The sequence below is a fragment of the Coenobita brevimanus genome, chromosome 2, assembly GCF_032717465.1.
Source record: "Coenobita brevimanus isolate Jiangsu-jjx chromosome 2, ASM3271746v2, whole genome shotgun sequence".
Taxonomy (NCBI): Eukaryota; Metazoa; Arthropoda; class Malacostraca; order Decapoda; family Coenobitidae; genus Coenobita; species Coenobita brevimanus.
The window spans coordinates 44,547,655-44,560,154 of NC_136955.1; positions in this window are offsets into that span (position 1 = coordinate 44,547,655).

Genomic DNA, 12,500 nt, shown 5'->3' on the forward strand with positions numbered 1-12,500 from the left:
ACAGCCACTCATTTGAACACTCTCTCTCTCTCTCTCTCTCTCTCTCTCTCTCTCTCTCTCTCTCTCTCTCTCTCTCACCAAATATACATAATCAGCAGCATCCTTCACCTTCCTCCTTTTTCCCCAGCTCTTCCCTTTGACTCTGAAAATATTTTGGATGACAATATTCCCTGCAAAGTTTTATTTTTTCTGAATATTTTCCACTGTCAGGCTGCGAAGGGCCGTCCCAAGGCGTGTGTGTGTGTGTGTGTGTGTGGGTGGGTGTGTGGGTGTGGGTGTGTGTGAGAGATATACAGACAGACAGACAGACAGATTGACAGTCAGAGAGACAGATAGAGATTGAGAGATAGAGGCAGATATACAGACAGACAGGCAGGCATAGGAAAACGAAACACCTATGAGTGTGTGTGTGTGTGTGTGTGTGTGTGTGTGTGTGTGTGTGTGTGTGTGTGTGTGTGTGTGTGTGTGTTTGTATATACACACACGTCCTTTTGTGACCAGACTTACCAACACATGGGTTTCAGATCAATGTTTTAGCAAGTCTCTCAGCCCTGTTACCTCCTCTCTCACAACCCTTTCACTATCACAGGGGCCCGAGGCTAGGTTATTCAGCCCAGATATATACGGAATGAGGTATCAGTCGCTCGCCTCTGAGTAGCAGAACATGATCAATAGCCTGAACCATCCCAGGGGGTTTTGACTTATGGGCTTCTTCTGGCTGGGGCGTCTTAACCCACCAAACCACCAGGGGTCCTTTAGTTGGGTGTATTGTCACTCCTGAACATACTGAAAGGCTGGCTGTACCGTTAATTGTGGAACTCATTTGTCTTGTCATTCAGTGTCGAGTCACCTAAACGTAGCACTACGTATATTGGCCCAACTCTCTAATGCAAGAGTTAACCGTTACTCCCAGTCCTTCATTTATGCAACAGGTCAACTCTGGAACCGTCTCCCTCTGTCTGTATTTCCTACTTCCTATGACCTCCAGTCTTTCAAACGCAGTGTGTCCAGGCATCTCGAAATGAACGGATCTTGAATTTGGCTCTCTCTTTTGTATTGTTTTTGTTTTTTTTCTTGGAAGGAACGTTCATGCGGGCTCAGCCTTTGGTTCCTTCTTTCTCGCATAAAAAAAAAAAACAGTGTCTAATGCCTGAGAAACTAAAATGCACCTTGAGCCAATGCCTGAGAGAAAGGCATCGCGGTGACATATTTGTACCATCAGCTGAAGTTCCGTGGCACCATTTTCCTCTTGGTTTATAAGTTCTCCTCCTCTGGCTGCCTCATATTTGTTCCTTAGTCTTCAGTAAACACATTTCAGTCCTGTTGTGTCAAGATCAGTGTTTCTCTCTCCCTCTCTCTCTCTCTCTCTCTCCCTCTCTCTCTGGACATATCAGCTTATCAGGAAAAGATTACATTACCTCTAGTGCAAAATCGCCTTCTCAGAAAATAGATGTGCTGAACTGACTCCGTACTCTCTTTATCTGCAAGAAATTCCTAACCCACAACTGAAACTGAACAACACATTGAAACACTAAACAGTACACCCATCATAGACATCAACACCACTGTGCACATTTTCAGTACAATTATTCAAAACGCAGACAAAAGACACATCCCTAGAGGCAACTGAAAGAGACGCAATCCCAAATTCACACCCGAAATTCAAGGCCTCATCAGTCAACGGGACACACTGCGACACTCCCCAACACCCCATACACAAGACACCATACAACAAATACAAGAACTCAACACTCAGATAAACAGTAAAATATCAGAACAGCAAACACCAAACTGGAATAATTTTCTCTAGACATATGATCACAAAACAAACACCAGCAAACTCTACAAAACACTAAGCAGCATCACACTTTCCAACACCAACACTACACAATCACACGCTGCCATCACAACAACAGACAGCATTCCTTCAAACAAACAACAGGCAAACACTCTCATCAATCACTTTTCACAAGTCAGTCATCTAAACCCCCATCTCGACGACCCACGTATCATCCGACGTAAGAGACAGTTCCCCACAGACCAAGACTACGCACCTTTCACATACAACCAGACTAAGCACATCATTAGCAACCTTAAGTTACACTCATCTGCCTGTGGACCAGACAACATAAGCAACATACACCTTAAACACCTTGGACCACAAAGCATTCAAGCATTCATCAACATATCAAACTACAACTACTCACACAGCATAATACCCAACATCTGGAAACGTGGCACTATCATAACTGTCCCCAAACACAATGAAGACCCCACGTTACCTTCCTTACACCGCCTGATCACACTCCTCTGCACCCCCTCCAAAGTCACTGAATGACTAGTATTACACTCAGTAACACCTCACATCCCCCTAGCCCCATCACAACATGGTTTTAGGCTGCTACACTCCACAAACACTCCTCTTACAGACCTTACACAGCGAGTTTTTGATGGCTTGAATTCAGCTAGGCCACCACACAGAACACTTATTGTCACATTAGACATTAGCAAAGCTTTTGATCCCATCCCCTGCCACAACGTCACAAACAAATTATTCAGCACAAACATGCACAATAACACAAAATAATGGCTGGCAAACCATTTAGCAGGCAGATGTGCACATGTAACATTTGCTGGTCAGTCATCAAACTTCAGAAACTTCACAAACGGCGTCCCCCAAGGATCTGTTTTGTCCCCTATTCTCTTTAACCTGTACATGCACAACATACCCACACATCACACACCACAGATACACACAGCTTCCTATGCAGACGATGTAACACTTACATGTACACGCCAAAAGGCAAACACAGTCGCACACAGCCTCCAACCTTACCTCAACACACTACACGAATGGTTCACCACAAACAGACTCACAGTAGCCCCAACCAAATTTACAGTAACCCTTCTCACAAACTGGACAGCAGAACACAGTCACATTCCACACCTCACCTTAAACAGCACCCCCCTAACACACACACACACACACACACACACACACACACACACACACACACACACACACACACACACACACACACACACACACACACACACACACACACACACACACACACACACACACACACACACACACACACACACACACACACACACACACACACACACACACACACACACACACACACACACACACACACACACACACACACACACACACACACACACACACACACACACACACACACACACACACACACACACACACACACACACACACACACACACACACACACACACACACACACACACACACACACACACACACACACACACACACACACACACACACACACACACACACACACACACACACACACACACACACACACACACACACACACACACACACTCAAAATCCTTGGTGTAACATACATCAGTGTCATTTAAACAACACATCACGTTGAAAATAAATTAACACCAAGCCTCCTTGCTCTAGGGTCACTTGCCCATACAACATCTGGGCACAACAAAGAAACCACTACCACAGTATACAAACAATACATACGTTCAGTGATGAATTATGCAAGCCCTGCTTGGGCTACTAACCTCACCAAAACACACTGCAACACTCTACAGACCATACAGAACAAGACCCTAAAAATAATCACAGGCTGCACAGCTACTACACCCACAGACCACCTACATCAAGAAACCAAAGTCCTCAAAGTCAAGGATCACCTAGACATGAGAGGAACCCAGTTTCTTGCTGCAGCCTCCACAAACCCACAACATCCACTACAGTACATGGCAGCACATCCACCCACACCAAGGAACATCAAAACAACACTCAGCACACGATACCATACACAAATACTGCCATCTCTTCCCCCTCACCCACCTCAGACCAGCTTCCAGAAGCATATCCACACTCAGATCACTCGCCGCTCCATTCAGTCACTTAAAGACAACACACAGCTGCATGCACGGCCTCCTGACATCCACCCTTCTGAATCCTATCTTCCTTGTGAGGATAGGGTCCACCTGGCCAGGCTGAGATGTGGGCACCATCCAGCCCTCTTAAGCTACCAGAAGAGGCTGGATGACTCCGTCCAGGATGCAACACAGCACCCCATACTATTAAGCACATTATGGAAGACTGCATTGCACACAATCACCTACGCCAACAACACAACATACACTCCATGAGAGCTCTGTGGGAAAGCCCGGTCTCAGCCATGGCCTTCCTTAGGGACTCGGGGCTGTTTAGCCAGACTGCCTAGGGAACAACTACTACTACTACAACAGCAGCAGAAATAATAATAATGATTACAATAATAATAATAATAACGATATAATGATTAATAATAATAATAATAATAATAATAATAAAAATGATGATGATAATAATAATAATAATAATAATAATAATAGTAATAAATTAATAATAATAATAACAATAATAATAGTAATACTAATAATAATAATAATAATAGTAGTAGTAGTAATAATAATAATAATAATAATAATAATAATAATAATAATAATAATAATAATGCCGATAATAATTATAATAATTTCTACAAGAGCAACAACAACAACAAAAATAATAATAATAATAACAGTAACAATAATAACACTCCCACTAACACCACCAATAACCTACCTTCGCCTCAGCACCCAAACTCACCGCCAGCCTCATCCAATCTCAGGGCGGAAAATGATCTCATCTCATATCCCAGAGCCGGGCGTGTGACCTTCTCCGTGACGCCCAGAATGTTAGGTTAAAAGTCGAGGTTAAGTGAGTTGGCTGTATTAAGTCGTAACGGGGAGTGTGTTTGGGGATGGGATGGGATGATGGGATAGAATGACAGGGGTTGAAGAATGAGGAGGATAGAATGAGTATTTGTAAGAGGAAGGATGGAGATACGCATAGGTAAGTGAGTTTGATGTATAATGTATCGGAGAGAGTGTATGGGGATGGGATGGGATGATGGGATGGAATGACAGGGGTTTAGAATGAGGATAGAATGAGTATTACTGAGAGGAAGGATGGGACAGGGGATAGAAATGAAAGGATTGTGAATTTCAGAGGTAAGTGAGATTGATGTGTGGTGGGAGTGTAGTTGAGGAGACACAATGACAGGCATGACTAGATAGAAGAGAATAATAATAATAATAATAATAATAATAATAATAATGATAATAATAAAAGAAAGTTAACAGGATAGACTGGCAGAAACAGAAAGAGATAGTTGATGAGATAGACTGAGAGAACTGACGAGATAGAAAGAGCTGAATAGATAGACAGAGCTGACAGAACAGGGTCGGGGATGTGACCTTCTGACAGGGTCCAAATTATTGGATTAAAATTTGCAGTTAATTGAGTTGCTGTGTAATGCTGTAACGGGGAGTGTGTGGGATGGGATGGTATAAGCTGATGAAACAGACTGTCGGAGTTTCAGGTCGGAAGGACTGAAACAGGCTAAAAGAATGTGGGGAATGGAAATAAAGAATGAAAGGGATATGACAGGAAGCTGGCAGAATGGAACTATCAGAGAGAACAAACATAGAGCTGGTATATTATGAGCTGAAAGAATTTTGGGAATGGAGGATGGAAAATAATTTAGAACTTCAAGAAAAGGGAGCATCGAATAGACTGCACTGGCTAAATAGGATAGACTAACAGTTTTATAGAGAGAAGATTGGAATAAGGGGACAGACTCGAAGAAAGAGTATTATTTTCAGAGTTCAGTGAGTTTTATGTATTGTTCCAGGGAGGGTGTGGTGAGATGGGAAAAGTTGATGGGGCACTGACCGTTCTAGGGAGGGGAAAGATCTAGCTATCTGTCTATCTATCTATCTATTTATGAATTATCCTCAGTATCGCCAGAAAACTAACTACAGTCAAATGCAGAAATCAGCCCTCCTCTCTTGTATATCCTTATTGCTGAATTCACTGATATATTAATGAAAGGTACTGAGCAAAGGTGCGTATTTTCACCAACAGATGAACCACATTAAGCACGTCTGTCCAGTACTTCGCATTCAAGCAAATATGAATCCAACATTGAAAGAGAGGCAAGAGGGACGTATAGAATTTAACATTTGCCTTTATGTGGAGAGGATTGAGAGACTGACGAGGAGAATGTGTCAGTGAGGTGGAAGGGGGGAGGGGGAGGGAGAGGCCAAGGATGAGATGGAGGGATAGAGTGGTATATGAGGGAGGGGGTGTCAGCTAGAGGCAGGACAGTGAAATGGCAGGGGACAGGGCGACATGGAGGCGATTTGCTTGTGGCCACCCCTTACGGGATGAAGGAGTCTGGCAATTGATAGATAGATAGATAGAATGTCTAATCGTATGTGGCTCTGTGTACCAGCTGTCTACTGATCATAAATATTTACCTGTGTATGGCTCTATGTATTTCAATTATCAAGTAGAGTCGGAACACCTGCATCATTTTCACTCTAGCTTGGTCTAAAATTGGCATCTCTTCACTTTGAATACTAGATTGTAACCATGGATAACACTAGGGTATGATGCCAGTCACGAAGAAGTGGTGCGAAAAGGATATAGAGCCATAGTACTGTCTTAATTTTCTTTTGAGCTACGTGAAATCTGGCTCGAGTTAAGGTGAAAGGACTACTGCAACTCCAAGCGCACCTCAGCTCCCTTCCTATCCCCCGAAAGGAGGATGGTGGACTGCAGGAGAAATCTTCAGTCTGCAGTCCACTGGGTTCACGTCCATGTGAGTTAGTCCCCCTCCATTAAATAAGTATCATATGTTGTTTCTGTATCTTACCTATTGTGTGTGCCACTTATCTAGAAAATAGGGAATGATTTGTGTAGGTTATGTATATGAGAGAGGGGATGTGAGCTGGGGGGAGGGCAGTGAAATGGCGGGGGACAGCGACATGGAGGCGATTTGTTTGTAGCCACCCCTTACGGGATTGAGGCGTCTGGCAATAGATAGATAGACTGGTGTAGGTTATGTATATGAGTGAGGGGGTGTGAGCTAGGGGGAGGGCAGTGAAATGGCGGGGGACGGCGACATGGAGGCGATTTGTTTGTAGCCACCTCTTACGGGATTGAGGCGTCAGGCAGTAGATAGAGTGATGCATACCTGTGCATGTCAGCCACCTGCACATCATCGATATTTACCACCGTCACCGCCAACAGCCAACAACTTGACAGGTGGGCACTTCACTCGTCAAAGCCTTGTCTGGGCTGGCTTCAGGCTTTGCTTCAGGTCTCACTCCCTTCGCTTTGATGGTGTTTGCCTCGACGACTGCGCTTGCCTGCCTGTTCTTGTTGTCTCCTCTCAGCCTCCTCATCCTTCTCCTGCCTCTTGGTGGCCATCTGTAGTCTACGCAGGTATGATGTGCTTCTCCCGCGCCTCTGGGTTAGTATTTAAAAACTCTTCTAATCTAACGTGTGTAAAACTGCATATACCTTAGTGTTCTCTCTTACATCCTCCTGCCTGCCTGCCTTTCTGCCTGCCTACCTTTCTGTCAGCCTACCTTTCTGCCTGCCTGCCATTCTACCTACCTTTCTGCCTACCTTTCTGTCTGCCTGCCTTTCTGTCTGCCTGCCTTTCTGCCTGCCTACCTTTCTGCCTGGTGCTGCTGTTGTTGGGTGTCGATTGACGTCCAGGTGTAACTTTGCACCTGCACCCGTCTGCCTGTCTGCCTGTCTGCCTACCTATCTGATTGCCTTCCTGCTCACCTATTTTGCATACCTCGCTGATTTGCATGCCTACCTGATTTACCTTCCTCCATATCTGCTTATTTGTCTGTCTGCCTACTTGCCGCCTTGCTTGCCTGCCTATCTGTTTGAATGCCTCGCTGTTTGCTTACCTACCTGCCTGCCTGCTTTCCTACCTACCTGAGTCGTATGCCTACTTGATTTGCCTTCCTACCTTCCTGTCTGCTTAGTGTCTATCTGTCTGCCTACTTACCTGCTGGTCTGCCTGCCTTCTCTACCTGTCTCTTTCTACCTCCCTGTCTACTTGCTTGTCTGTCTGTCTGCCTACTTGCTGATCTGTCTGCCTTCTCTATCTGTCTCTTCCTACCTTCCTGTCTGCTTAGTGTCTCTCTGTCTGCCTACTTACCTGCTGGTCTGTCTGCCTTCTCTGCCTATCTGTTTACGTCCCTGCTGCCTGTCTCTTGTGATTGAGGGTCGTTTGATGAGCAGGTGTTGTGTCTTGCTAACTTCACCTCTGACTGGGGATGCAATTACGCAGGATGGCCTCGGGGTGTATCGCCTGACTCCGGAGAGGGAAAGCAAGAATTCCAAGCGTCCTCCTCTACCCTTCAGTGACAGCATTTGGCAAGAGAGAGACAGATAGACAGGCAGACAAGCAGACAGATACAAGTAGACAGAAAGACAGACAGAGAGTTGCAAAGATAGATGGATAGATTTCAAAGTGATAGATTGAGAGACAGACAGACAGACGGAAGGAGACAGACAGACAGACGCGAAAATAGCTCCCTGGTGGTGTGTAGTGCCCTAACCCCTTCCATCCAGTAACTTATTTATCATTGTTACCTCGAGACAAGGCGCTGACAAGGAAACTACAGGTGTTAAAGGTGTGTTTCCTGGCTGGATAGGCAAACAGATAGGTAGATAGAGTGATAGAGACGGGGAGACAGTCAGATAGATAGATAGAGACAGGCAGAGACAGTAGACAGACAGACAGATAGATAGATAGATAGACAGATAGACATAGATAGATAGATAATAGATAGACAGACATAGATAGATAGATAGATTGATAGACAGACAGACAGATGGACAGACAGATAAATAGATAGATATTCAGACAGACAGACATAGATAGATAGAAAGATTGATAGACAGATAGATAGACAGATAGATAAATAGATAATTGATAGACAGACAGACAGACAGATAGAGACATAGATAGATAGACAGATAGACATAGATAGATAGATAGACAGATTGATAGAGAGACAGACATCGATAGACAAAGATTGATAGACAGACAGACAAATGGACAGACTTAGATGAATAGATAAACAGACAGACAGATAGACATAGATAGATAGAAAGATTGAAAGACAGACATAGATAGATTGATAGATAGACAAATAGATAGATAGACAGAGAGATAGATAGGCAGATAGATCGACTGACTGTAATAAAGACAGAAATTGACAGACAGACAGGGAGAGACAGACAGACGCAGATTAGCATAGATAGATACAAGCAGATAGACAGACAGGGAGACAGACAGATAGATATTAAGAGAAACTAACTAGGAGAGGGAAAGCAAGAGTTCTAAGCTTCCTCCTCTTCCCTTCAGTGACAGCATTTGGCAAGAGAGAGAGACAGACAGACAGAGAGGCAGACAGATGCAAGTAGACAGAAAGACAGACAGAGAGTTGCAAAGATAGATAGATAGCTTTCAAAGTGAGATAGATTGAGAGACAGACAGACAGACAGATAGGCCGACAGGAGACAGACAGAAAGACAGACAGACAGTTACAAAGATGGATAGATGACAAAGAGAGATAGACAGATAGATAGAGAGATAGGCAGACAGACAGACAGAAGGAGAGAGAGAGAGAGAGAGAGAGAGAGAGAGAGAGGAGGTAAAATAGGGTACTTCATGTCAGCCTCTTTGACCATCGGTACTTAACAACACTGTACGAGGGGGAAAAAATCTCTGCCTGTTGTTCTACTCCTTTCACCTTAACTTGGCCCAGATTTTCGTCATTTTGCAGCTTATTTCACGTAGCACAGTGGCGAAATACGGTAATACGTCGGTTCTACAGCCTTCCCTAGCACTTCTTCGTGACTATGCTCCTTTCACCTTAACTTGGCCCAGATTTTCGTACCTTTGGAGCTTATTTCACTTAGCACAGTGGCGAAATACGGTAATACCTCGGTTCTACATCTTTCCATAGCACTTCTTCGTGACTAGTACCATATTCTAGGGTTAATCTCTTGTTATAGCTAAGCCTAGTGGGGGAGTGGCCTAGTGTGTGTGTGTGTGTGTGTGTGTGTGTGTGTGTGAGAGAGAGAGAGAGAGAGAGAGAGAGAGAGAGACAGACAGAGAGACTAATGGCCAAGATACATGTAATAAATATTGAGTAACTTAACAAAAACAATGAGGCCTTACCACTGTCATCACTATAGTTCTTTCACATCAACCTGGCCCAGATTTTCGTTCTTTAGCAGCTTATTTCTCCCAGTTCAACTACCACGGCTCTATAGCGTCTCCATAGCACTTCTTCGTGACTAGCATAATATCCTAGTGTTACATTCTACAATTCAGCAGTCAAGATGGAGGAATGGAGAGAGGAAGATATCATGTGCTCTCTCTCTCTCTACTACTACTACTACTACTACTACTACTACTATTATAGCTACCAGTCGTCTTTATATACCTTGGCCCAGATTTTCGTCCTTTTGTAATTTATATCACGTGATTAATTGGCAGAATTAGACAGTTCTATCATCCTGCATCCCTTTCATAGCACTTCTTCGTGACTGGCATCCTATTCTAGTGATAATCTCTCATTCCATCTCAAGACTGACGACAGGGATACGTAAATTTTGGCCAAATTGAATGGAACTTGGCTTTACGAAATATATTTAGCAAGTATTGAAGGCCCCAATACCTGGCTGTAATACACGACAAATGGCCATTACACCTTCAAAACAAGGCTGGTAGTAGGAAAAAAAATAACTTCACTTTAAATTATATGACAAAATTCCATAGCAGCGGCGCTCCGGTCTTTGATGTGGCGGGCCACATTTTATGTCCAAAATTATATGCATATTGTACCGCACCCAGGCAAGGCTTTGTGCCACCAAAACTGTAGTATAAATGATTTGGTTATATATATATATATATATATATATATATATATATATATATATATATATATATATATATATATATATATATATATTACAGTAATTGTGTGTGTATGTGTGTGTGTGTGTGTGTGTGTAACTATATGTATAGAAAAGCTAATCAGATATAATGCACGAGTTACCACTGTATTCCAGTCAGCGTTGCAGTGTCCTGGAGTGTCGGGTGTAGGGCCCAGCCAGGTGCAGTAATATCCCGCCACAGCCTCTCACCCAACACAAGAGTCACTAATCCAACACTGTGCCTGGAATCTCCTCTTTGATGCCCTCAGTCGGCCTCCACCACACCTGCCTTTCATGTTGTGTAATTAACTTTTTTTTCCCTGTCTGCTTGTGGCTATAATTGTGCTCTGCAGGGGCTGCTGACCTGACAGAGATCTATAACCCCTTCCAGCTCAGTTGATGGCCAGGTGTGGTTAGTTTGGGGGTTAATTTGATTAGTAACCAAGGAGACTTATTGCTACCTCGTAAATAAGATTATTCACCTACACCTTCAGCACTGCGAGACTTTACCCTATGATTGGATACAGTCATCTATTACTATATTCTTTCCACCTTAACTTGGCCTAAAATTACCATCTCTCCATCTTGAATGTTTAGATGTAGTAATAGGCTAACACTCAGATCTGATGCTAGTCAATATCCTTCCCTCCTCAACCCCACCTTTTCCCCTCCTCTCTCGCCCCCTTCCCAAGGTTCTCTCCCCTTCCTTCCCTCTCCCCTCCCCTCGCTCCCATCCTTTCTCTCCCCTGCTCTCCTTTCCCCTCACCTTCTATCTTGGTCAAGGTCACTGCGGGTCGAGTCTCACTCTCTCTCTCTCTCTCTCTCTCTCTCTCTCTCTCTCTCTCTCTCTCTCTCTCTCTCTCTCTCTCTCTCTCTCACACACACACACACACACACACACACACACACACACACACACACACACACACACACACACACACACACACACACACACACACACACACACACACACACACAAAGATTATCGTGTATATTTGTTTTCTTCCAAACATAATCTAATACATACCTATGCCTTCAAGTCTAATCTCTCTCTCTCTCTCTCTCTCTCTCTCTCTCTCTCTCTCTCTCTCTCTCTCTCTCTCTCTCTCGTGTCTCACCGTAATTCAAGGCCTGACCGGGATTTATAGGCCATCGATATGGATTTCCTGTCTTCTCTTGGCTCAGTGCGAATTCCTTTTTCTGCATTATTTTTATTATTATTATTATAGTAGTAGTAGTAGTAGTAGTAGGAGTGGTGGTAGTAGTAGTAGTAATAGTAGTAGTAGTGGTAGTGGTGGTAGTAGTTGTAGTAGTACTAGCATTTATAGTAGTGGTAGTGGTAGTAGTAGTAGTAGTAGTAGCAGTTATAGTAGTGGTAGTAGTAGTAGTAGTAGTAGTAGTAGCAGTAGCGGTAGTCGTAGTAGTAGTAGAAGTAGTAGTAGTAGTGGTAGTGGTAGTAGTAGTAGTTGTTGTTGTTGTTGTTGTTGTGGTAGTAGTATCAGTAGTAGTAGTAGTAGTTGTTGTTGTTGTTGTTGTAGCCGTAGTAGTAGTAGTAGTAGTTGTTGTTGTGGTGGTAGTAGTAGTAGCAGTAGTGGTAGTAGTAGTAGTAGTAGTAGTAGTACTAGAAGTAGCA